The sequence below is a fragment of the Leptonotus elevatus genome, chromosome 22 (assembly GCF_054856555.1).
Source record: "Leptonotus elevatus isolate MCC_2025b chromosome 22, RoL_Lele_1.0, whole genome shotgun sequence".
NCBI classification, from domain to species: domain Eukaryota; kingdom Metazoa; phylum Chordata; class Actinopteri; order Syngnathiformes; family Syngnathidae; genus Leptonotus; species Leptonotus elevatus.
Genome location: NC_141260.1, coordinates 3,275,875 through 3,301,285, shown reverse-complemented (window position 1 = coordinate 3,301,285; position 25,411 = coordinate 3,275,875). Strand labels below are relative to the sequence as shown.

The 25,411-nt window shown below is 38.8% G+C and overlaps 1 long non-coding RNA gene across 1 annotated transcript; it reads left to right on the top strand.

Moving 5' to 3' along the window:
* The first annotated feature begins 9,705 nt into the window (after window positions 1-9,705).
* Window positions 9,706-12,047, top strand: LOC147155419 (uncharacterized). The gene is made up of 2 exons (XR_015092275.1): window positions 9,706-11,259; window positions 11,340-12,047. It is a non-coding gene; the product is annotated as an uncharacterized LOC147155419 (long non-coding RNA).
* The last annotated feature ends 13,364 nt before the right edge of the window (window positions 12,048-25,411 follow it).

The following is a 25,411-nucleotide window of genomic DNA, read 5'->3' as shown; positions in this document are numbered from 1 at the left end:
TGACCGACCGATATGAATTTTAGCTCATTTTGTTGGCATTTTTGTCATCTTTAGCTCAGTGTCAAAAAAAAATATTAAGGAATGAAAGCTCTCCCCCCTGTGCGGGTTCAAAGACAGTGAGCAAAGGGGTGAAAGTCGCCTATTTAGAGTGTGACTAATTAAGGCTTCAGTGACGGGAACCAAAAAATATATTTCCAAAAGTTTCACTTCAACTCGTCACCATGGCCACAATCTTTGCTCACTAGACATCAAATTGGCACATTTTGTAGCCACAAGCCTCTGCTTTCTGAAAAACTAAGTTTTATTTGGCTAAGGTGTCATTTAGTACCTTTATTTTCACTTTAAGCGAGGAGAAGTCGGACTATTTCGATCTCTTTTCAATGTTATTTTCGCCGTTTTTCCCTTTTCGTTTTCGATCAATCATAAGTTTTCAACCTGCTCCTAAGTTGGTCATTTTTCATCCGATTAAAAAACTGAGAACATGCTCGCGTTCCCCAAACCCTTGCCGTTCTAACGAGCCATTTCTGGAATCTGCATCTTCAACCGTTAGGTCGTGAGAGGCTTTTGTTTGAGGTGAGCGTATCCTATACAAAATCAATGGAATGTGGGTGCGTGACGTCTCGCAACAAGTTAAAATCAAATGTGTGTGCGTGAATGGTCTGTCACTTTTGCATAGCAACTGCCTCAGCCAATCATCTCTCACTGTTGAGCTCAACTCAGCCCCTTTTTTTCTTGGTGTACTCAAGGCTTGGCCTATATACGACTACTACTATTGCAAATACTATTACTACTACTACTATCTTGGCCAATTGATTAGGTACACCCAGGATTCTGGTCAATTAATTAGGTACACCCTGGATTCTCGCCACTCCGCCCACCCAGGGCGGCGGCCATCTTGGCCAATTAATTAGGTACACCAAGGATTCTCTCCCCTCTGCCCACCCGGGGCGGCGGCCATCTTGGCCAATTGATTAGGTATGACCAGGATTCTCGCCACTCCGCACGCCGAGGGCGGCGGCCATCTGGGCCAATTGATTAGGTACAGCCAGGACTTTTCAGTCACAAAATGTTTTTATTTGATTATTTTCCAAATTTGTAGCGTGACTATTACTGTGTTTTTTGCTGATTATGGTTTATTATTTAATACTAAAACTTGTCCATTTCCTTTGCTAAAGTAAATGTTTTCTTTTGTGATATTGATGAGTTCTTCAAGATGCACAAACAGTGACTGTGCGCATGTTGTCTCCACAGTTTCCTCAGGGCACACATAGACATATAAAAGGAATTTGTAAGATGTTAATAAAATTTGGTTAATGGTGTAAATCAACAAATTCAAATTGGAAGGTTCATTTAACTAGATTGTTTTATGTTCAATATACTTTTAAAAAAAAATCAGTGACATGTACAATGTAGCCAATAAAAAAATATATAATACTGGATATTTTGTAGAAACATTTCATCACTTGTAAAGATTTGTCTGTGTTGAATAATTTAGACAGGTGATAATTGCTGAAATTAAAATAACAGATTAATCAGATTTTTTTAAATGCATAGTAATTAAAATATGTGTCACTCCCTTAACACTGAAAACAAAGATATGAATTAGACAATGGTTGGTTCTTTTTAGTGGTTAAAAAAGTGGATGTTTGAATTACAATTTTTATCTTTTTATATGTATTTATTTTTTTATGTTGATGTGCAAAAAACACATACAATTGGTCAAGCAGCGCATCCACCACCAGACAGCCTGTCCTGTATGTAGCAGTATGTCCTACTCGCAACCCGCGAGTGTTGTATGACACAATCCGCATTATTGAACCTTGCAGCTGCACGCAGCGCAGTTGCCCCCTTAAACTGGTCTAATAATGGAAATTTGGACGTTTGTGGATCAATTCAGATTTGTCCCCGTCTGAATCAGAAAGAATCTGAAATTTTCCCACCCCTAGTGTTAACGTCATGACGGCTTTTGACATTTGGTGAATCAAAGGTTAATATAGTACAGAACGTTGAAAATAATGCGGAACTAAGAAGCACGGTACCAGTCCTCTTCGGGATACTTTGGAAAGCGCACACACCAACACACGCAGTGTGCGCTGATGAAAACAAATATGGATGACCATCATCTTGTCACGAGGGTGGTGTTTGAGGACCCAAACGCAGGGCATTAGAGATGAGGAGGCACAGGCGAGCTCCAAAAAAAGGTTTATTTTAATCGAGCAAAAACAAGGAGGCAAACTAGGCACAGGTCAAAAAGAACAAAACAGAACAAAGTCCAGACCCAGAGTGGGGCTTGACATGGCAAGACATAAACTGATTGCTGTAGTTGCTGCATAATGTCTAACCAATAATTTGAGCCGAGCTACGTTATAACTACAGTATAAGGATGCAATATTCATCAGCCTACACCTGCCACCAGCTGATATCCAATACACCACGTTTTACAATTATTCTCTTTTTCTTTCACCAAATACCTAATGTATAGATAACGTAATACTGTACACTAGGCATGGGACGAGACAGAAATCCCACGAGACCAGATGTCTCACAAGAATGAGTCCACGAGAATGAGATGAGATTTGTAACAAAAAGATGGCTAATATAAATCTTCCAGTTCAAGGCAACGACGAGTCAAGTCGTCATAGGCCGTGACACGCTGCCGAGAATAACTTCAAAATAAGAGCCTAGCAAGGCATTGATGTCCATATATTATTGGTATAGTAAGGTTTATTTTGAAGATGGCCTTCTCACTGCGTTTTCCCGTCATAAAAAAGTTGCTGCGACTGTCTTCCTGACAGTGTACGCTAAATGTGACCTGCTCCAAAAAAAAAAGGGTCCGCATGACGGTGCCATTAGTTTTGAGTTTGGGGCAAAAAAAAAAAAGATAGTTTAGACAAAAATGTCGATTTTGAAAATTTCCAAAAAATAGCTTCCTTAATGTCTCTATTATTATTTCCCAGCATCATCAAAGTTAAATTTGTAATAGAAATGAATGAAAATAAGTCATTATTGGAACAATTTGGGCAACGTGTTTTTAGCTAGTAGCCCGTCTCGGAAACCTGCCTCAAAATAACCAAGAGTTCCTCGCCTCTAACGTCACTTAACAAATAATTTATATTAATGGAAACCAAAAAAAAGTAAAAAAATAAATAAAAATACACCATAATGTGACCCTTCAGCATGAAAGTGAACAGAAGACACACATCATAACAACGGCATCCAACATTGGAGTAGAACAGCTAAATGTCATCAGTCCGGGGCGAAGGTTTGTAATCCAAACAGTGATAATCTCCAATTCTGGGATCTCTTTCTTAAACAAATATATTTCTACTTTTAATTTAAATGAATGGATTCATGAGCTAAAGCATTTCACATTGGCGAGGGTGAAACTCAAGCGAGAAGCCGAGCAGTTTCCACCAGAGCAGAGTGACAGACTCTAGTATAAAAGTTGTTAAATACATTGTATGTAATAATGTAGGCTAATGTAATAATGTATTGTATGTAATGTATATATTGTACATAATGTAATAGGGCTGGGTATCGATTCTAATTTCCTCAATCGATTTGATTTCGATTCACAGGAGTTCAGTTCGATTCGATTTAGATTTTTCCCAATTCGATCCGCTTCGATTCAATCAATATTGCTTAATTATGGAACATCAATTCTTCTTAAAAATCAAGGGAATGATTAAAAACGCCACAAACAACTTCCAAATTAAATTATTTTGAGGTCGTAACTGGTTAAATGATTTAGTTTAATGAAAGTAACATGTTTTAATCACTTAAGTGTTACACAAACATTGATGAAAATATTTCCATAATTCTAATTTAATAATTCTAAATAAAGATTCTGAATGGACTCAAAGTTCAACCAATTAGGTCTTTCATAAATGTAAAAAAAGACTTTTAAATTAATGTGAACAATATGAAACAAGTGAAGTGTACAACTTGAGTGGGTTACAAAAACTTTCCAAGAAAACAGTAAGATACCTAAAAAATGGCCTTGAAAATTATATTTTCTTAAAATAATTGAATCATGGTTTTATGAATCGATATCAGGCTCAAAAAGGAAAATCGATTCAATATCGATTATTCAATTTTTTTTAAACAAATTTCATCGTGCCAACATTAAAATTGGTGTAACTTTGTATATTTTTTAGGTACGCCCATGTATTTAAATCATTTTAAAGGAAAATAAGTGTAGAATTTGAATATATGAATATCTAAATTTGTATTTATTAAATTTTTTTCTTAACCAATTAGCACACTTTTGTCACAAATAAGCAGATTTATGCCTCGGAAAAAAATACATCTCGTGCTTTGCAGGATGATAAATCTCGTGTCATTCTAATCCCGCAAATTCTCGTATTACGAATTCTCATCCCATCCCTACTATACAAAAATAAAACTGGGATATTTAACATGTTTTTCTCTTTTCGGATCGGTAACCTTCCACATCTATACTTTGCACATTGTACACCATAAAAAACACCGACAATGGAAGTTCAAACACACAACTGTCCAAATGCATTCAGCCAAAAGTCTTTAGTGAATGTCTAGGTCTTAGATGAAACCGGTTGTAACTGCTGCATATCTTACCAATAATTTCAGCCTAGTTACATTAAAACTACAGTTTAAGGATGCATTGTTAGCAGTTCATCCATCCTCGCCACTAGCTAATATCCACCTCATGTTTTCCATTATCCCATAGATACAGTTGGTTTCACTTTTTTTCTCACCAAAAACCCAATGTATAGATTAGGAAACACTTTACATTCATAAACTAAAATTGAATACATTTTACGTTACTTAAACTTTGCACATTCTACACTAGAACAATATCTACAAGGGAAGCTCAAACCCTCAAGTGCACACTGTCCCCAGCCAAAAGACTTTAATTATTGTCTCTCTCAATGTCTTAGATGAAGCCTGTTGTAGCTGTTGCATAATTTACTAATAGTTTAAGCCTAGTTACGTTATTACTACAGTAGATGCATTACTCGCAGTTCATGACACGACGTGGCAGATTTAGGACTCAGACGCAGAGATAGGAGTTTGAGGCCAAGGCAGATATTTATTAAACAAAAACAGCTAATATCCACCTCATAACCTTTGTCATTATCTTATAACCAAAGACATTTTCACTTGTTTTCACCTAATGTATAGATAAACAAAGTAATGCTGTACATTCCTTTAGTATAATGAAATAAATAACATGCTTTTCTCTTTTATTTACTTTTCAGCTACCAACGCCCCAGGTAACCTCCCACACCTCTTTGCACATTGCGCACCAGAATAATGATTTGCAAGGGAAGCTAAACACACCCATTTGCCTCCAGTAATAAGTTGTTTGCGAATGCCTAAAGGTCTAATGTGAAATCTGATGTAGTCTAACCATTAATTGGAGCCTAGGTTAGCTATACGTTATAACTACGGTGAACAGATGGATTATTAGCAGTTCATCTGGCTGCCACTAACTAATATCTACCTCACAACCGTTGTCATTATCTCATAACCTAAGTCGTTTTTTTCCCTCCAAATACTCATGTATAGACAAGGTAATACTGTATATTCCTCAAGTATAATGGAATAAATAATGTTTTTCTCTTTTATTTACTTTTCAGATGCAAGTAAGTCACCAAACCTACACTTTGCACATTGTACACCAAAACTGCTATCTACAAGGGAAGGTCAAACCCTCAAGTGCACACTGTCCCCAGCCAAAATACTTCAGTTATTGTCTCTCTCAAAGTCTTAGATGAAGCCGGTTGTAGCTGTTGCATAATTTACTAATAGTTTAAGCCTAGTTACGTTATTACTACAGTAGATGTATTACTCGCAGTTCATGACACGATGTGGCAGATTTAGGACTCAGACGCAGAGATAGTAGTTTGAGGCCAAGGCAGATATTTATTAAACAAAAAAAAAAAACCTCCTCGTTTAGAGGGAAAAAACAAAGGCTATTAAATGTTAAACTAAAGGCGCTCCAAAAGGGAGGATGTCTAAACTACAAACAAACCAATATCACTCCTTAACTAAAACTATACAGGACAACAAGGCTGACTGGCTCTGACGAAAACACTTAGGCACAAGACAGGGGAGACGCAGACTATTTAACACATGAGGGTAATGGGAAACAGGTGGACACAATCAGGAATCAGGATTGACACTAACACCACATGAGGAAGGGCAAGTGACCTGAAACAAAAGGAGTCAGAATTTTCCAAATAAAACAGGAAATGACAAGACAACCTCACCGCGGTGTGTGACAGTACCCCTCCCGACAGCCTAGGCTGGTCAGGATGATCCCTATAGAAGTCCTCAATTAGAGAGTCATCCATTATGAAGCGGGAAGGAACCCACTGTCTCTCCTCGGGCCCATACCCCTCCCAGTCCACCAAGAACTGCCTGCCCCGGCCACGATTGCGGACGGCCAGCAGTCGCTTCACTTTGTAGACGGGGCCCCCATCCACAATCACAGGAGGCGGCGGGCGCGAGGGAGCCGGAACCAGGGGACTCTCCTTGACTGGCTTGACTTGGCTCACGTGGAACATGGATGAACACGAAGGGACTGAGGCAGGCGGAGACGGACAGCGGCCGGGTTGATCACCTTGGAGATTGGGTACGGACCCACAAACCGTGGTGCCAACTTTTGGCATGGCACCTTCAAGTGGAGGTTCTTGGAGGACAGCCACACTTTATGCCTCGGCTGGTATGCTGGAGCAGGTCTCCTCTTTTGATCAGCTGCTCGCTTGACTCTGTCCCTCTGGCGCTCCAGTACCTGCCGAGCGGCTGCCCAGATGCGATGGCAGCGGCGGACCAAGGCATGGGCAGAAGGAACAGAGGCCTCAGACTCCAGGTTAGCAAAGAAGGGGTGATCGTAGCCAAAAACACATTTGAATGGAGTGAGTCCTGTGGCAGAAGTAGGCAGCGAGTTATGGGCAAGCTCAACCCAGACCAGGTGTTTGCTCCACGTTGAAGGATTCTGGGAGACTAGGCACCGGAGACCGGTTTCTAACTGTTGGTTGAGGCACTCAGACTGGCCGTTAGCCTCAGGGTGGTAACCTGAGGTTAGGCTGGCTTTGGCTCCGACTAAGCGGTAAAACTCCCTCCAAAAGCGAGACACAAACTGGGGCCCCCGGTCCGACACAATGTCTCTACGGAACCCATGAACTCGAAAGACGTGGTTAATCATGACCTCAGCCGTTTCCTTGGCTGAGGGAAGCTTAGGCAAGGCTATGAATCTGACCATTTTAGAAAGTCTGTCGACTACAGTGAGAACTGTGGTTTTACCTCGGGAGATGGGGAGTCCTGTGACAAAGTCCAGGGATATTTCTGCCCATGGTCTGGAAGGAATGGGAAGGGGCTGCAGCAGGCCCATGCGTGATCTGGTGGATGACTTATTTTGGGCACATACCGAGCAGCCCTCGATGTACTCTCGGACCTCCGGCTCCATGGAAGGCCACCAGAATCGCCGGGAGATGGCGTACATTGTCCGTCGGACTCCCGGATGACAGTAAAGAAGTGAAGTGTGGGCCCAACCACACAGTTCGGCAAAAGGATGGTCTCTGGTTCCTTAGCTACAGGCTCGGGGTCATAGAGACGAGACAGGGCGTCGGAATTGACGTTACGAGACCCCGGCCTGTAAGTGAGAGAGAAGGAAAAACGGTTAAAGAACAGCGCCTACCTGGCCTGGCGTGGGTTAAGTCTCTTGGCTTTGCGTATGTATTCCAGGTTCTTGTGATCGGTCCAGACCACAAACGGATGCTTCGCCCCCTCAAGCCAGTGCCTCCATTCTTCCAAAGCAATTTTGACAGCCAGAAGCTCTCTGTCCCCAACATCATAGTTACGCTCTGCCTTGGATAGTCGTCGTGACAAGAAGGCACAGGGACTGTGACTGGCTTGAGTGGCTCTGACGAAAACACTTAGGCACAAGACAGGGGAGACGCAGACCATTTAACACATGAGGGTAATGGGAAACAGGTGGACACAATCAGGAATCAGGGTTGACACTGACACCACATGAGGAAGGGCAAGTGACCTGAAACGAAAGGAGTCAGAATTTTCCAAATAAAACAGGAAATGACAAGACAACCTCACCACGGTGTGACAGTTCATCTGGCTGCCACCAGCTAATATCCACCTCATAACCTTTGTCATTATCTTATAACCAAAGACATTTTCACTTGTTTTCACCTAATGTATAGATAAACAAAGTAATGCTGTACATTCCTTTAGTATAATGAAATAAATAACATGCTTTTCTCTTTTATTTACTTTTCAGCTACTAACGCCCCAGGTAACCTCCCACACCTCTTTGCACATTGCGCACCAGAATAATGATTTGCAAGGGAAGCTAAACACACCCATTTGCCTCCAGTAATAAGTTGTTTGCGAATGCCTAAAGGTCTAATGAGAAATTTGATGTAGTCTAACCATTAACTGGAGCCTAGGTTAGCTATACGTTATAACTACGGTGAACAGATGGATTATTAGCAGTTCATCTGGCTGCCACTAACTAATATCTACCTCACAACCGTTGTCATTATCTCATAACCTAAGTCGTTTTTTTCCCTCCAAATACTCATGTATAGACAAGGTAATACTGTATATTCCTCAAGTATAATGGAATAAATAATGTTTTTCTCTTTTATTTACTTTTCAGATGCAAGTAAGTCACCAAACCTACACTTTGCACATTGTACACCACAACTGCTATCTACAAGGGAAGCTCAAACCCTCAAGTGCACACTGTCCCCAGCCAAAATACTTCAGTTATTGTCTCTCTCAAAGTCTTAGATGAAGCCGGATGGCTACGTTATTACTACAGTAGATGGATTATTAGCAGTTCATCTGGCTGCCACTAACTAATATCTACCTCACAACCGTTGTCATTATCGCATAACCTAAGTCGTTAGCACATTGTACACCAGAAAATGATCTATTGTACATGGGAAGCTCAAACATTAAGTACTCAACTGCATCCAGCCAAAGGAGTCAGAATTTTCCAAATAACTGTTTCAGTTGATTCATAATATATTTTTGTTTGTTTTGTTTTATTCATTTTTTCCTTTCGAACACATTATTACAGGTTACATCGATCACATCATATCATTTGTAACAATGACATACGAAAGAAGGGCTGACGGGTAGAAGCCATGGCTTATTAGTAACCCGTCCCCATCGATTCTTGCTCTACGCACGAATAAGTGGTTAAGAAAATGAATGGATGATTTTACTACGACATACTGTATTTGTGTATTTAAATCAAATAAGTAAATGATGTAGAATAAAGGAAACGGTTGTAAACTAGATTATAGTGAATTGCTGTAAAAGTAAATACAGTAACTAATTTATATACAGTAAATGCTTGTAAAAAAGGCAATAATGTACTGAGATTTTACAAGAATTAGCTGGCAACTTTTTTGCCACTTATTTCTTGTAAATTCTAGAGTCAATTCGTTACAGTGCAGCCAAACTTTTGTTGTAGTTGATTCATAATATCGTTTCAAGAATTTACGGCTAGCTAGCTACATTACAACTATAATTTTAGCATGTATTATTATCAGGGACTTGCGGTCAGAGGCAGGTAGGGGAGGCTCCTTTACCTTACTCCGTCCTGCGTGTGAAGAGTAAAATAATAATGATTATTATTATTATTATTACATGAAATAGCCTAGCTATGTTATAACTACAATATAAGGATGCACTACTTGCCGTTCATCTAGCTGCCACTTCTCAACCTTCATCATTATCTCATAACCAAAATCATTTCCACTTTTTTTCACAAAATCCTAATGTATAACCAATGCTGTACATTCCTCAAGTATAATGGGATAAATAACATGTTTTTCTCTTTTATTTCCTTTTCAGCTAACGACGACATAAGTAAAGTCCCACACCTACACTTTGCACATTGTACACCAGAACAGTGATCTACTTGGAAAGCTCAAACCCTCAAGTGCCATTGCCCCAGAAACATGGAACACACATAGAAAATTATCGGGAACACTGATCCTAACTGAAAAAATTATTTACTGATTTTAACACGGATTGGTTTGTTACAACTTACAAACAGACATGCAGTTATGTTACCAGTGGTTACATTTATAATCGGGGCTTTCATAACCAGGTTAGCAAAAAATAAAAAACGTCTACGATGGGAGAACTTGTTTTAAAGTACTAGTAGCTTGTTTTCAATCAAGATGTTGCTTTAAGTGTAAAAACTATAGAACAGATCAATGAACTTCGTCTTGATAAATCACATGTTTACATCGATCTGATGAAGGTAGCGGAGCATGTACACGGAAGATCGGAATATGCAAGTAGTTGACCAGAAATCTTCATTCTGGAATGTAAAGCCTTTTTATTTTTTTTACAGTGTGGTGTTGATTAAAGCACAATTAAAAGCTTTGAAAACAAATGTTCCAATTAAGGTAAAAATTGAAATAGAGGCTAATATTCTATTTTGGATTCATAGTTTTATTCTTGACTTCAAAAAAGCCCATGCCTCACCAGTCACATCATTGATTAATTAGTCGATCATTTTCCTTGCCATCATCAACTAATATATAAAGCTCTCAATTTCCCACATTCTACCACACAGTAATTTTAACAAATGTTTTCCACAAGTTGTCTAAAATCAAAACAACAGTTTGCTAAAGAAGACATGTCGGGCTTTTTCTTGAAAGGAACAAAATCTATTTTGACTACTACCACTCAGATGTGAAATAATAGAATTGTTGTCTTTTGTTGGTAGTTCTCCAAGAGGAACCCACTGGAGGAGGAAGAGGTACTGTGACATCACACGCACATGTGCTCACATGGTCCATGTACTGCCAATCACTGGGAGCAAATCTACTTGTTCATCAAAAACAACTAGCATTGCTGTGCCTTCACCAGTAGATGCCAGCAAAGCACAAATGGTTGCTATCACTCATGCGCTGTGAGAAAATGCTGTGAAAACTCACCAACAGACTCAGAAGCGTCTCGATGTTATTCCACTTAATGGTTGTAGTAGTCTAGATATCACTTTAATTGGGCTGATGACATAAAATTGCCACTCAAAGAGAAAAACAGCAGTTTTCCATCGACATTATGCATAATTTTGTTGTGGACTAAAGCAAGTCACGTTCAACTAAAGAGTAAAGAAATAAGTAATTTAGTTGTTGTGTTTCTTCGTATTGCCCAACAGTGTACGGGCATATAAAAGCTCAGGTTATCCATGCCCTGGGAGTTAACGTGACAGAGATCATCCAACAAGTAAGTGCATGCAATACATGACGCGCCCAGCAAAGAAGTACACATTCTTGCTCTTATTATGAATGTTTGTTCTCTCACAGTTCCTCATTGATTTAACCAGTGGAATATGCCCGGAATGCGAAATTGAGATCAATACAACGGTAACCCAACAGCAGATCCTGGCCTTAGCCTGATGGAGTTCTAACTTCTCCATGTGCAACAGAGGAGATGCCAAGTGTTCCAGTTTATCAAGAGTGGCGTATGCTTGCCATGCACATAGGGAGGACTTAAAGGCATGCTCAACTAAATCTGACAATAAAAGAGTATACCGGCATATTGCTATGAGAAAAACTTCTTCTTTTTTTCAGATCTGGAATGACATGCAGGACAAACATAGTACCAGAATATTATTCATATTTTGAGTGAGTTGATTTTTCTGGACAAATAAGTTTTTGCACTTAATTTTGGTTTGCTGTGAATCCAATTTGTGCCATCCTTGACCTTGAACTGTCTTTTTTATGTACGAGGGTATGAGGTTATTCTTTGATTATTTAAACCCTTTATGTTGAAGGCTATTTTTTTTTTAATACATGGGCCATTGAGAGATGCATTTGTCAGACGAGGCCCATTGAATTATCATGTGGTGCAACCAAAAAGAAATAGCCAATGTGGGACTTTTATTTTGAAATACATTTAAAGACAGGAGTTTGTATCATCCACAAGACAACCAAGAACCCATGGAAGCATCTATCAGGTTTGTCTCACAACTATGTAAAATAAATAAATAAATAACTTTTTAGCAACATGTATGTATTTGGACATCATGTGGTATTACCTGAAAAAAATGTTTATATATATTTTTCCCCAACAAATTTATATTTTTATTATAATTTTACTTGATGTTTTGTTTAGTTTCGATGGTGAATGTAGCCACAACATGGCTAAAGGAGCTTGGCGGGGTTATTGGCCCAAAGTGCCCCTTTATCTATTTATTTATAGTTTAAAATATATATATATATATATATATATATATATATATATATATATATATATATATATATATATATATATATATATTATGATTTGCTTTTCCTTTGTTTGTGAAAGTAATTTTGTTGCCTTGCAAGACTAAAATTCAGCAACATAATTTGCATAAAACAAATGATTATGATCTTGGATGACGCGCTCTCATTCGAAGCCAGGTCGCTCACCGCTCCACCTTCTGTCAGGAAGTTGTTCGCCATAAAGTTGGCTCTGAGGGTACGAGGAACATGTATCCCACACTTTCATAAAGACCACGATCCTTCCCATCCACTTTCGCCACTGCAAAAATCTCCGGTGACCGGTGTACTGCTTCTGCTACAACTACTGATGCGTGTAAGGTACACAGAATATGTCGGAATTTGTATCTAGCTCAGAATTTTACTAAACCCCCCTTCCTGAAGACTCCAACTCAGCAAGGCAGACATTGTATTGATGCTATCCGCTAATCATGTAAACAATGAAGTCACACGTTTTGTTATACTTTAACAAGGGCTGGCAAGCGCTAGGGGCACGTAGGTCTGGGTTGCGAGCAGCACGGGTCTAACCGCGCTGTAAATAAATAAATAATGAAGCTTCTGCTCAATGCGAAAAATAAAACAACTCTCAGTAGATGTTTGTAACTTTTTTTCTGTTAAGCTATATAAGTCTTGTAGTATGTATGTACTCAATTATAGCTGAATTGAAATGTACTTTAAAGGGATAGTTCGGGGGTTTGGACACGAATCTGTATGGCAGCCGCCATCCTCACCTAAAGTGGTGTGGATCAGCACTGACAGTGTCCTGTGACTCGAGACATGGTTTGGTGTCGGTACCGGATGTGATCGGTCTGCTAGATTGTATCGGGGTCGCCTACAGATGATGTCACGCTACAGGATTGGCTGGAAATTGTCCATTGACATTTGTTCAATAAAGTTATATGATAAAAAAATTTGACGGTAAAACATTGGAAAGAAATGATTAAATATGTTATTGAAATATACAAATGAATGGACGGAAATTGTAAAAACGTGAATAAACCTAAGAATATAAAAGCAAGATACTTTAAGATTAAAGAAATAATAAAATTGATAGAAGCGCCTTCGCGCTTGCCGGTGACGTCACTAATGCAGCGCTAGCTAAATGCGCGATTTACTTCGGTTTGGTTTCTTTTTTACTATCTTGGCCAATTGATTAGGTACACCCAGGATTCTGGTCAATTCATTAGGTACACCCTGGATTTTTGCCACTCCGCCCACCCAGGGCGGCGGCCATCTTGGCCAATTAATTAGGTACACCTTGGATTCTCGCCACTCCGCCCACCCAGGGCGGCGGCCATCTTGGCCAAATAATTAGGTACACTAAGGATTCTCTCCCCTCCGCCCACCCGGGGCAGCGGCCATCTTGGCCAATTGATTAGGTACAGCCAGGACTTTTCAGTCACAATTTTTTTTTATTTGATTCTTTTCCAAATTTGTAGCGTGTGACTATTACTGTGTTTTTTTTGCTGATTATGGTTTATTATTAAATACTATAACTTGTCCATTTCCTTTGCTAAAGTAAATGTTTTCTTTTATAATAGTGATGAGTTCTTCAAGATGCGCAAACAGTGACTGTGCGCATGTTGTCTCCACAGTTTCCTCAGGGCACACATACACATATAAAAGTAATTTGTAAGATGTTAATTTTAAACCCTAGTTTTAAACCCTAACCCTAATAAAAAAGCCTAGTTTGAAACCCTAACACTAATATAAAACCCTAGTTTGAAACCCTAACCCTAATGTAAAACCCTAGTTTGAAACCCTAACCCTAGTTTAAAATCCTATTTTGTAACCCTAACCCTAGTTTAAAACCCTACTTTGAAACCCTAACCCTAGTTTCAAACCCTACTTTGAAACCCTAACCCTAGTTTAAACCCCTACTTTGAAACCCTAACCCTAGTTTTAAACCCTACTTTGAAACCCTAACCCTAGTTTAAAACCCTACTTTGAAACCCTAACCCTAGTTTAAAACCCTACTTTGAAAACTTAACCCCTAGTTTTAAACCCTACTTTGTAACCCTAACCCTAGTTTAAAACCCTACTTTGTAACCCTACCCCAAGTTTAAAACCCTTCTTGAAACCCTAACCCTAATCCAAACCCCTACTTTGAAACCCTAACCCTAGTTTAAAACCCTAACCTTACTTTGTAACCCTAACCCTAGTTAAAAACCCCTACTTTGAAACCCATACCCTAGTTTAAAACCCTACTTTGAAACCCTAACCCTAAAATAAAACCCTTGTTTGAAACCCTAACCCTAATATAAAACCCTAGTTTGAAACCCTAACCCTAGTTTAAAACCCTACATTAAAACCCTAACCCTAGTTTAAAACCCTATTTTGAAACCCTAACCATAGTTTTAAACCCTACTTTGAAACCCTAACCCTAGTTCAAACCCCTACTTTGAAACCCTAACCCTAGTTTAAAACCCTACTTTGTAACCCTAACCCTTGTTTAAAACCCTACTTTGTAACCCTAACCCTAGTTTAAAACCCTACTTTGTAACCCTAACCCTAGTTTAAAACCCTAATTTGAAACCCTAACCCTAGTTTTAAATCCTACTTTGAAACCCTCACTCTAGTTTAAAACCCTATTTTGAAACCCTAACCCTAGTTTAAAACCCTACTCTGAAACCTTAAACCTAGTTTAAAACCCTACTTTGAAACCCTAACCCTAGTTTTAAACCCTACTTTAAAACCATAACCCTAGTTTAAAACCCTACTCTGAAACCTTAACCCTAGTTTAAAACCCTAACTTGAAACCCTAACCCTAGTTTAAAACCCTACTTTGAAACTCTAACCCTAATTTAAAAACCCTAGTTTTAAACCCTAACCCTAATGTTAAACCCTATCTTAAAACCCTAACCCTAATATAAAACCCTAGTTTGAAACCCTTACACTAATATAAAACCCTACTTTGAAACCCTAACCCTAGTTCAAACCCCTACTTTGAAAACCTAACCCTAGTTTAAAACCCTACTTTGTAACCCTAACCCTAGTTTAAAACCCTACTTTGAAACCCTAACCCTTGTTTAAAACCCTACTTTGAAACCCTAACCCTAGTTTAAAACCCTACTTTGAAACCCTAACCCTAGTTTAAAACCCTACTTTGAAACCCTAACCCTAGTTAAAAACCCTACTTTGAAACCCTAACCCTAGTTTTAAACCCTACTTTGAAACCCTCACCCTAGTTTAAAACCATACTTTGTAACCCTAACCCTAGTTTAAAACCCTTCTTTGAAACCCTAACCCTAGTTTAAAACCCTACTTTGAAACCCTATCCCTAGTATAAAACCCTACTTTGAAACCCTTACCCTAGTTCAAACCCCTACTTTAAAACCCTAACCCTAGTTTTAAACCCTACTTTGAAACACTAACCCTAGTTTTAAACCCTACTTTGAAACCCTAACCCTCGTTTTAAACCCTACTTTGTAACCCTAACCCTAGTTTAAAACCCTAACCCTAGTTTTAAACCCTACTTTAAAACCATAACCCTAGTTTAAAACCCTACTTTGAAACCCTAACACTAGTTTAAACCCCTACTTTGAAACCCTAACCCTAGTTTTAAAGCCTACTTTGTAACCCTAACCTTAGTTTAAGACCCTACTTTGAAACCCTAACCCTAGTTCAAACCCCTACTTTGAAACCCTAACCCTAGTTTAAAACCCTACTTTGAAACCCTAACCCTAGTTTGAAACCCAACTTTGAAACCCTAACCCTAGTTTAAAACCCTACTTTGAAACTCAAACCCTAGTTTAAAACCCTACTTTGAAACTCTGACCCTAATTTAAAAACCCTAGTTTTAAACCCTAACCCTAATGTAAAACCCTAGTTTTAAACCCTAACCCTAATGTAAAACCCTAGTTTGAAACCCTAACCCTAATGTAAAAGCCTAGTTTGAAACCCTAACACTAATATAAAACCCTAGTTTGAAACCCTAACCCTAATGTAAAACCCTAGTTTTAAACCCTAACCCTAGTTTAAAACCCTATTTTGTAACCCTAACTCTAGTTTAAAACCCTACTTTGAAACCCTAACCCTACTTTCAAACCCTACTTTGAAACCCTAACCCTAGTTTAAAACTCTACTTTGAAACCCTAACCCTAATTTATAAACCCTAGTTTTAAACCCTGACCCTAATGTAAAAACCCTAGTTTTAAACCCTAACCCTAATGTTAAACCCTACTTTGAAACCCTAACCCTAAGTTAAAACCCTACTTTGAAACACTAACCATAGTTTTAAACCCTACTTTGAAACCCTAACCCTAGTTTTAAACCCTACTTTGTAACCCTAAACCTAGTTTAAAACCTTAACTCTAGTTTAAAACCCTAGTTTGTAACCCTAACCCAAGTTTAAAACCCTAACCCTAGTTTTAAACCCTAACCCTAGTTTTAAACCCTACTTTAAAACCATAACCCTAGTTTAAAACCCTACTTTGAAACCCTAACCCCTAGTTTTAAACCCTACTTTGTAACCCTAACCCTAAATTTAAAGCCTACCTTGAAACCCTAACCCTAGTTTAAAACCCTACTTTGAAACCCTAACCCTAGTTTAAAACCCTACTTCGTAACCCTACCCCAAGTTTAAAACCCTTCTTTGAAACCCTAACCCTAGTTTGAAACCCTACTTTGTAACCGTAACCCTAGTTTAAAACCCTACTTTGAAACCCTAACCCTAGTTTAAAACCCTACTTTGAAACCCTAACCCTAGTTTTAAACCTTACTTTGAAACCCTCGTCCTAGTTTGAAACCCTACTTTGAAACCCTAACCTTAGTTTAAAACCCTACTTTGAAACACTTACCCTAGTTTTAAACCCTACTTTGAAACCCTAACCCTCGTTTTAAACCCTACTTTGTAACCCTAACCCTAATTTAAAACCCTAACCCTAGTTTTAAACCCTACTTCAAAACCATAACCCAAGTTTAAAAGCCTACTTTGAAACCCTAACCCTAGTTTAAAACCCTTCTTTGAAACCCTAACCCTAGTTTAAAACCCTACTTTGAAACCCTAACCCTAGTTTTAAAGCCTACTTTGTAACCCTAACCTTAGTTTAAGACCCTACTTTGAAACCCTAACCCTAGTTCAAACCCCTATTTTGAAACCCTAACCCTAGTTTAAAACCTTACTTTGAAACCCTAACCCTAGTTTAAAACCCTACTAAGTAACTCTAACCCTAGTTTAAAACCCTAGTTTAAAACCCTAACCCTAGTTTTAAACCCTACTTTAAAACCCTAACCCTAGTTTAAAACCCTACTAAGTAACCCTAACCCTAGTTTAAAACCCTAGCTTAAAACCCTAACCCTAGTTTTAAACCCTACTTTGAAACCGTAACCCTAGTTTAAAAACATACTTTGTAACCCTAACCCTAGTTTAAAACACTTCTTTGAAAACTTAACCCTAGTTTAAAACCCCTACTTTGAAACCCTAACCCTAGTTTAAAACCCTACTTTGAAACCCTAACCCTAATGTAAAAGCCTAGTTTGAAACCCTAACACTAATATAAAAACCTAGTTTGAAACCCTAACCCTAATGTAAAACCCTAGTTTGAAACCCTAACCCTCGTTTAAAACCCTATTTTGTACCCCTTACCCTAATTTTAAACCCAAGCTTGAAACCCTAACCCTAGTTTAAAACCCTTCTTTGAAACCCTAACCCTAGTTTTAAACCCTACTTTGAAACCCTAACCCTCGTTTTTAACCCTACTTTGTAACCCTAACCCTAGTTTAAAACCCTATTCCTAGTTTTAAACCCTACTTTAAAACCATAACCCTAGTTTAAAACCCTACTTTGATACCCTAACCCTAGTTTAAAACCCTAACACTAGTTTAAAACCCTACTTTGAAACCCTAACCCTAGTTTAAAACCCTACTTTGTAACCCTAACCCTTGTTTAAAACCCTACTTTGTAACCCTAACCCTAGTTTAAAACCCTACTTTTTAACCCTAACCCTAGTTTAAACCCCTACTTAGAAACCATGACCCTAGTTTAAAACCTTTCTTTGAAACCCTAACCCTAGTTTTAAACCCTACTTTGAAACCCTTACCCTAGTTTAAATCCCTACTTTGTAACACTTACCCTAGTTTAAAACCCTACTTTGAATTCCTAACCCTAGTTTAAAACCCTATGTTAAAACCCTAACCCTAGTTTAAAACCCTACTTTGAAACCCTAACCCTAGTTTAAAACCCTACTTTGAAACCCTAACCCTAGTTTAAAACCCTACTTTGTAACCCTACCCCAAGTTTAAAACCCTTCTTTGAAACCCTTACCCTAGTTTAAAACCCTACTTTGAAACCCTAACCCTAGTTTAAAACCCTACTTTGAAACCCTAACCCCTAGTTTTAAACCCTACTTTGTAACCCTAACCCTAGTCGTAACCCCTACTTTGAAACCATAACCCTACTTTAAAACCCTACTTTGAAACCCTAACCCTAGTTTAAAACCCTACTTTGAAACCCTAACCCTAGTTTGAAACCCTACTTTGAAACCGTAACCCTTATTTAAAACTCTACTTTGAAACCCTAACCCTAGTTTAAAACCCTACTTTGAAACCCTAACCCTAGTTTTAAACCCTACTTTAAAACCCTAACCCTAGTTTTAAACCCTACTTTGTAACCCTAACCCTAGTTTAAAACCCTACTTTGAAACCCTAACCCTAGATTTAAATCCTACTTTGAAACCCTCACCCTAGTTTAAAACCCTATTTTGAAACCCTAACCCTAGTTTAAAACCCTACTTTAAAACCATAACCCTAGTTTAAAACCCTACTTTGAAACCCCAACCCTTGTTTAAAACCCTACTTTGAAACCCTAACCCTAGTTTAAAACCCTACTTTGAAACTCTAACCCTAATTTAAAAACCCTAGTTTTAAACCCTAACCTTAATGTAAAACCCTAGTTTGAAACCCTAACCCTCATGTAAAACCCTAGTTTGAAACCCTAACCCTAATGTAAAACCCTAGTTTGAAACCCTAACCCTAATGTAAAACCCTAGTTTGAAACCCTAACCCTAAATTGAAACCCTAGTTTTAAACCCTAACCCTAATGTAAAACCCTAGTTTGAAACCCTAACAATAATATAAAACCCTAGTTTGAAACCCTAACCCTAATGTAAAACCCTAGTTTGAAACCCTAACCCTAGTTTAAAACCCTATTTTTAAACTGTTCAGCTCATTGAAATGTTAGTTAAAATCAAATGTGTGTGCGTGAATGTGCATGTTTCTTTAAGGGACAGTAAGATACTTTTAGTTGATTATGGTTAACTTCCACATTTATTGACCGATTGATGTTCAGCTCATTTACATTTAAAAAAAATAATAAGTTTAAAAAAACACACACAATACACACACATTATTATTATTTTTAAATGAAATGGAATGGACTGCTATTTAAATAGTGCTTTTTTAGCTATACTGCCTGGTCTGTCACTTTTGCATAGCAACTGCCTCAGCCAATCATCTCTCACTGTTGAGCTCAACTCAGCCCCTTTTTTTCTTAGTGTACTCAAGGCTTGGCCTATCTACGACTACTACTATTGCAAATACTATTACTACAACTACTATCTTGGCCAATTGATTAGGTACACCCAGGATTCTGGTCAATTCATTAGGTACACCCTGGATTCTTGCCTCTCCGCCCACCCAGGGCGGCGGCCATCTTGGCCAAGTAATTAGGTACACCCTGGATTCTCGCCACTCCGCCCACCCAGGGCGGTGGCCATCTTGGCCAATTAATTAGGTACACTAAGGATTCTCTCCCCTCTGCCCACCCGGGGCGGCGGCCATCTTGGCCAATTGATTAGGTACAGCCAGGACTTTTCAGTCACAAAATGTTTTTATTTGATTATTTTCCAAATTTGTAGCATGTGACTATTACTGTGTTTTTTTGATGATTATGGTTTATTATTAAATACTATAAATTGTCCATTTCCTTTGCTAAAGTAAATGTTTTCTTTTGTGATATTGATGAGTTCTTAAAGATGCACAAACAGTGACTGTGCGCATGTTGTCTCCACAGTTTCCTCAGGGCACACATAGACATATAAAAGGAATTTGTAAGATGTTAATAAAATTTGGTTAATGGTGTAAATCAACAAATTCAAATTGGAAGGTTCATTTAACTAGATTGTTTTATGTTCAATATACTTTTAAAAAAAAATCAGTGACATGTACAATGTAGCCAATAAAAAAATATATAATACTGGATATTTTGTAGAAACATTTCATCATTTGTAAAGATTTGTCTGTGTTGAATAATTTAGACAGGTGATAATTGCTGAAATTAAAATAACAGATTCATCAGATTTTTTTAAATGCATAGTAATTAAAATATGTGTCACTCCCTTAACACTGAAAACAAAGATATGAATTAGACAATGGTTGGTTCTTTTTAGTGGTTAAAAAAGTGGATGTTTGAATTACAATTTTTATCTTTTTATATGTATTTATTTTTTTATGTTGATGTGCAAAAAACACATACAATTGGTCAAGCAGCGCATCCACCACCAGACAGCCTGTCCTGTATGTAGCAGTATGTCCTACTCGCAACCCGCGAGTGTTGTATGACACAATCCGCATTATTGAACCTTGCACGCAGCGCAGTTGCCCCCTTAAACTGGTCTCCTCGGATGCAGCGCGCTCCAACCTCACCCTCCGGCTGCAACCCATCTTGTGATAGTTGGGACTTCGCGTTGTCTTCTCTCGCGCGTTTTTTTCTAATCCTAACCCTGATTGGTCCGCTTTTTTCCCTGTCTGTGCTGTGGCCAATGACATTCGCTTGATTTTGGAAGGTTCTAGACGACGGACCCCTCTTGCTGATAGTTGGAGTTCGTGTTGTCCTATCTATTTTCCCTGATTGGTCGTTTTCTGCTTGTCTGTGCTGTGGCCAATTAAAGACGCATGAATGAGACTATTTTAGAAGGTTCTCGACGACGGTCTCGTCCCATTTCATCTCGTCTGAGGTAAGTGTTGCACGGCAATTATTTTTAGTCTGATGTATAATGCTAAATAAGTGAGATTTTGCAAGTTTTCCCCCATCCTAAACTACATCACGTTAATACTGGCGATGTATTGAAACGTATTTGATGTGTTTGAACGTTGTGTTATCCGGCTGCTGTTTTAACAAGATAGGTAAAGTTAAGTGCTAGACATGGTAGCCTACATGCTAACTACACCTGCTAGCGCTAGCTAGAGCTAGCAGATCTCACTTTAAGGTTTTAATATGCAGTAAAAGAAAACAAAAACAAAGAAAAGTTTGAGTAGGCTCTAAATCTCAATTGTGTATAGCCCTCGTTGCTACAATATACAGTAAGGTTTTTGTCTATTCTGTCGTCGTTGTGGTGGGGGTGGGGGAGGGGGGCGTCGGTTGTTGAGTGGCGTGTCCTGCTCCACCGTGTCGCGGAGCGGCGCCGATGAGGGATTTTGGAAGTATTTTACACTGTTAAATGACCTTCATTGATTGACTACAGCACACATTTGTAAATTGTCAAAGCTGCCTTTATTTTCCCCCTTGAAAGATTACCGTTGGTTTCTGTAGCGATCGTTTTTTTCATGGCCATCCAGAATACCCATCCATTTTGCCAAACCGTTTCACCTCATGGAAATTAATCTAAAAGAAAAAAAAAGTAACAATGTTATTACAATACCGTTTTCTTTGTTAATAAGTAAACAAGGAAGTCTATAGTGGATCCATTTTTTTCTATTGTTGAGGATTTATTCAAGGCTCTGCATTATTTATAATCAATGAACTATACAATGTGTGATGTTACTATACTTCAATTGATGACGGTTTCTTATTTTTATTACAATGACACCACTGCCTCATTAGACTCAATGTACATTTTTAATGTTTCATACACATCTGAGATTAACTACAAATTTTATCTTGAATCTTTTAGCGATCCGCTGAGCACTGTGCGAATTGGAAAGCTGTTGACCGTGATACTTGGATTTCAAACCTTCAGCACCGCCTTGGACTTCCACCTCATCTACCTGCTTCCATCTTGCCCTCAAACAACATAATACATATATAAGATCTACATCACAGAGTCTAGAACGCAAATACAGCTCAACTTGCACTCAACAGCACATTACAAATATCATTACTTTACTATTTTGTTGTGTTTAAATTTATTTTATTTTTTACTGCCAGTTTACTTTTGACTTTGTCTTGGGAAGTTTTTTTTCTTTTCTTTTTGCTTACAGTAAAGGTTGCTGTAGCAGCATGCCGCGGAAGGGGAAGCGTTCCGAGGCAACCAAGCGCCGATGGAAGAAGCTGGACCTTGCTGCTCCGGAACTGAGCCCAAACATCGCACCCCAGCAGGTACTTTGCCTCTATTCAATTCTGCACTTGGCGGTGGTGTATTCTGTGTTGAGTTATTTTGAGTCACACTGCTAGGTCCTCAATGTGCTGTATATTTTGTTTTCAGCCTCGGTCCCCACCCTCTGCCACCAGTGATGGGACCACGATGCAGTCTCCAGTGAACAAGGTACGAGTTTCACGCCATATTTTAGCAACAGTTTATCATTTTTTTATTACTATTACACTTTTTTTTAATATCCTAAACATTTGCAATGTGTATTTAGAAGGCCAGAGTCCGAACTTCAGCTCCAGCCAGTCGGCTCGCCACTGTGGACGCCCGCTCCCCACCGCATACCTCTACTGTGGCTACCCACCAGGTATGTTCCACAGCAGGCAAATTGCAATTAACTTTGTTAATGTGCAATACACATTATTTCCGGCTACAAATATAGAGTCAAGCAGAAAAATGTAAAAAGCAGTCTGTGTATTCAAGACACTCAATAGTAATGTAAAAAAATCCTTTATTAAAAATGGACTACCAACATGTTTCAACACAAGATTGTCTTCACCAGGGCATAGTTTGACAAATATAGAGTGTATGACTGAGCGATATTTGTGCATTGCTTTATTCATGTCAAACTAATTCTGAATTTAATTGTGATGAAGTCTGTTTTCTACAAGATTTCAAAAATTTTACTGATGTCAAAAATGAACTCACTAACATTGATCACAAATTTGTGAGATGCCGAGCCCGGATAGATAGACAGATATTTCACATGGTTTCTTTTAAGTTACATAGACCAGATGTAAATAATAACTAAGACGGTTATATTTAATATCTAATGTTTTGTTTTAGACTTCATGTCTATCTAAACAGTGTATGTCATTGTTTTGTCAAAAACATATTTCTATATACTTCCTTTATATTATAATCTAATCTGGTACAATCTGCTGCCTTTCTGCTCATGTATTTGATCAGAAAATTCTAGCAAAATTGAGCAATTGTGACTGTATTTCAGACACAAACAAAAGTATCAGTTAAGTCCTTGAATCTCTTTTGTGATTAAGAATTTCATGAATAAACCTGGCCTGAATTAACATCACTTGTATGTACAAAATACCTGGTCAATTTAAATTGAAACTAATTTAACCTATGTTTGCTATTTACTCTGCATTATGGTGACTGCACATGCCTACAATTGTGTAATGTCTATGCTTTATGTTTTAGGTGTCCCCTGTTTGTGCCAAGGCTCTGGTACCAGGTCAGTCATAATTTTAATTGCTTTTGCAGCAGTTTTACAATCGATTATTTTAAACAATTCCAATATTTTGCAGGTTCATTTACACTCAAAGTGGAACATGTACTTGTACTGTGCATTGTCAGCAATTGAAGTTGAGACTTGACATGGTATTCTGTGTGTGCATCATTTTAGGCAGAGGCACTGGCTGGCGCCACAGAGTTCGGGAATGGCCAGTTTCAGCTGTGACTGGGCGGAGGCACAAACTGGTCATTCCAGCACTGAACCAGGACAACACGGTATGTTTTATAATCAACTCTGCCTTTATAACAAATTAACAACCTTCATTTGTGTCTATTTTTTTAAATTACCTCTTTCCTTTTTTCAATTACTACTTTTTTTTTTCTTTTGTAATAGTTTGTCCTGGTTGTTGGTGACTCCCACCTGCGAGCCATTGCCGATGGGGTTGTGAAGATGCCGGAGGGACGTTTCTCGTTTGCCGTGATGTCCACCCCGGGTGCCAGGGCCTCCGAGTTGCGTGCTGAGGTGCTGAATGCTGTTCTGCCTCGGTCACCCGAGGTGGTCTGCATTTTGGCTCCCAGCAACAACTTGGGCCGCCCCATCGCTGAGGCAGCGGCTGACTTTGGCCAGCTCTTGCACACCGTCTGCAGCCGCTGGCCCAACGTAAGTTCACACATTTCCTTCATATAGATCATACATTTAAATTTCAAGTATGTACTTGCATATGTCAAATATGTTCTGTTTAAAATACATTTCAGCCTTTTCCCGTAGTTAAACAGTTAATGAATATTGAAGGATGGAATATGAATGAAAGTTCATCTTGCTCCAGATGTATATTTTACAGTTTTAAACTTTGTGCAGGTCGTTGTGCTGGACTTCCCCCCTCGTCTGAACGTCGAGCTGGACCAGCAGGACCTTCTTCGCCAGGAGTACAACCGGGTGGCAGCACTTATGGGTACGTTCCATGTTGAAAATTGTTTTCACACACAAAGTTCTACTTTTCTTTAAGTCACCTCCTGATCTGATTTCATTGGTGTCTCAGCGGGGGGGGGGGACTCTTGAGCTAATAATGTTTTTTCCTTTGTTACTGTAGGTATTCGCTACCTATCTGTTGCTGGCCACTTCCCGCTGTCACATCTTCACTTGTGGTGTAGAGACGGGGTAAGTACATTAGTTGCTGCAAAAAACAAACAAACATTTTATTAGTGCTCCTCCTATCAAAAGTATGTTTGTAGATGTATAATATTTTTTCTGATCATGTCTGGAAGGTACACCTCAGTGACAGCGATGGGATGTCGGTGCTTGCGCGGTTGCTGTGGGCTGCCGTCAACCTGCGGATGGAGAGGACTGCACCACCTGCACCACCTGCACCGGCTGCTCCTCAGCGTTCGCCACCAGCTCGAGTGTTCAGACCAAAAGTGGTTGTTAAGGGTGAGGTCACTGCGCCTCAGCCTTCCAACCCTTTTGACTGGACACTCGTCGGGAAGGCCAAGGAGGTAAACGCAAGCCTAACATGTTTTTGAGAACCTCCTAACATGTTTTTGAAAACCATCTAACAT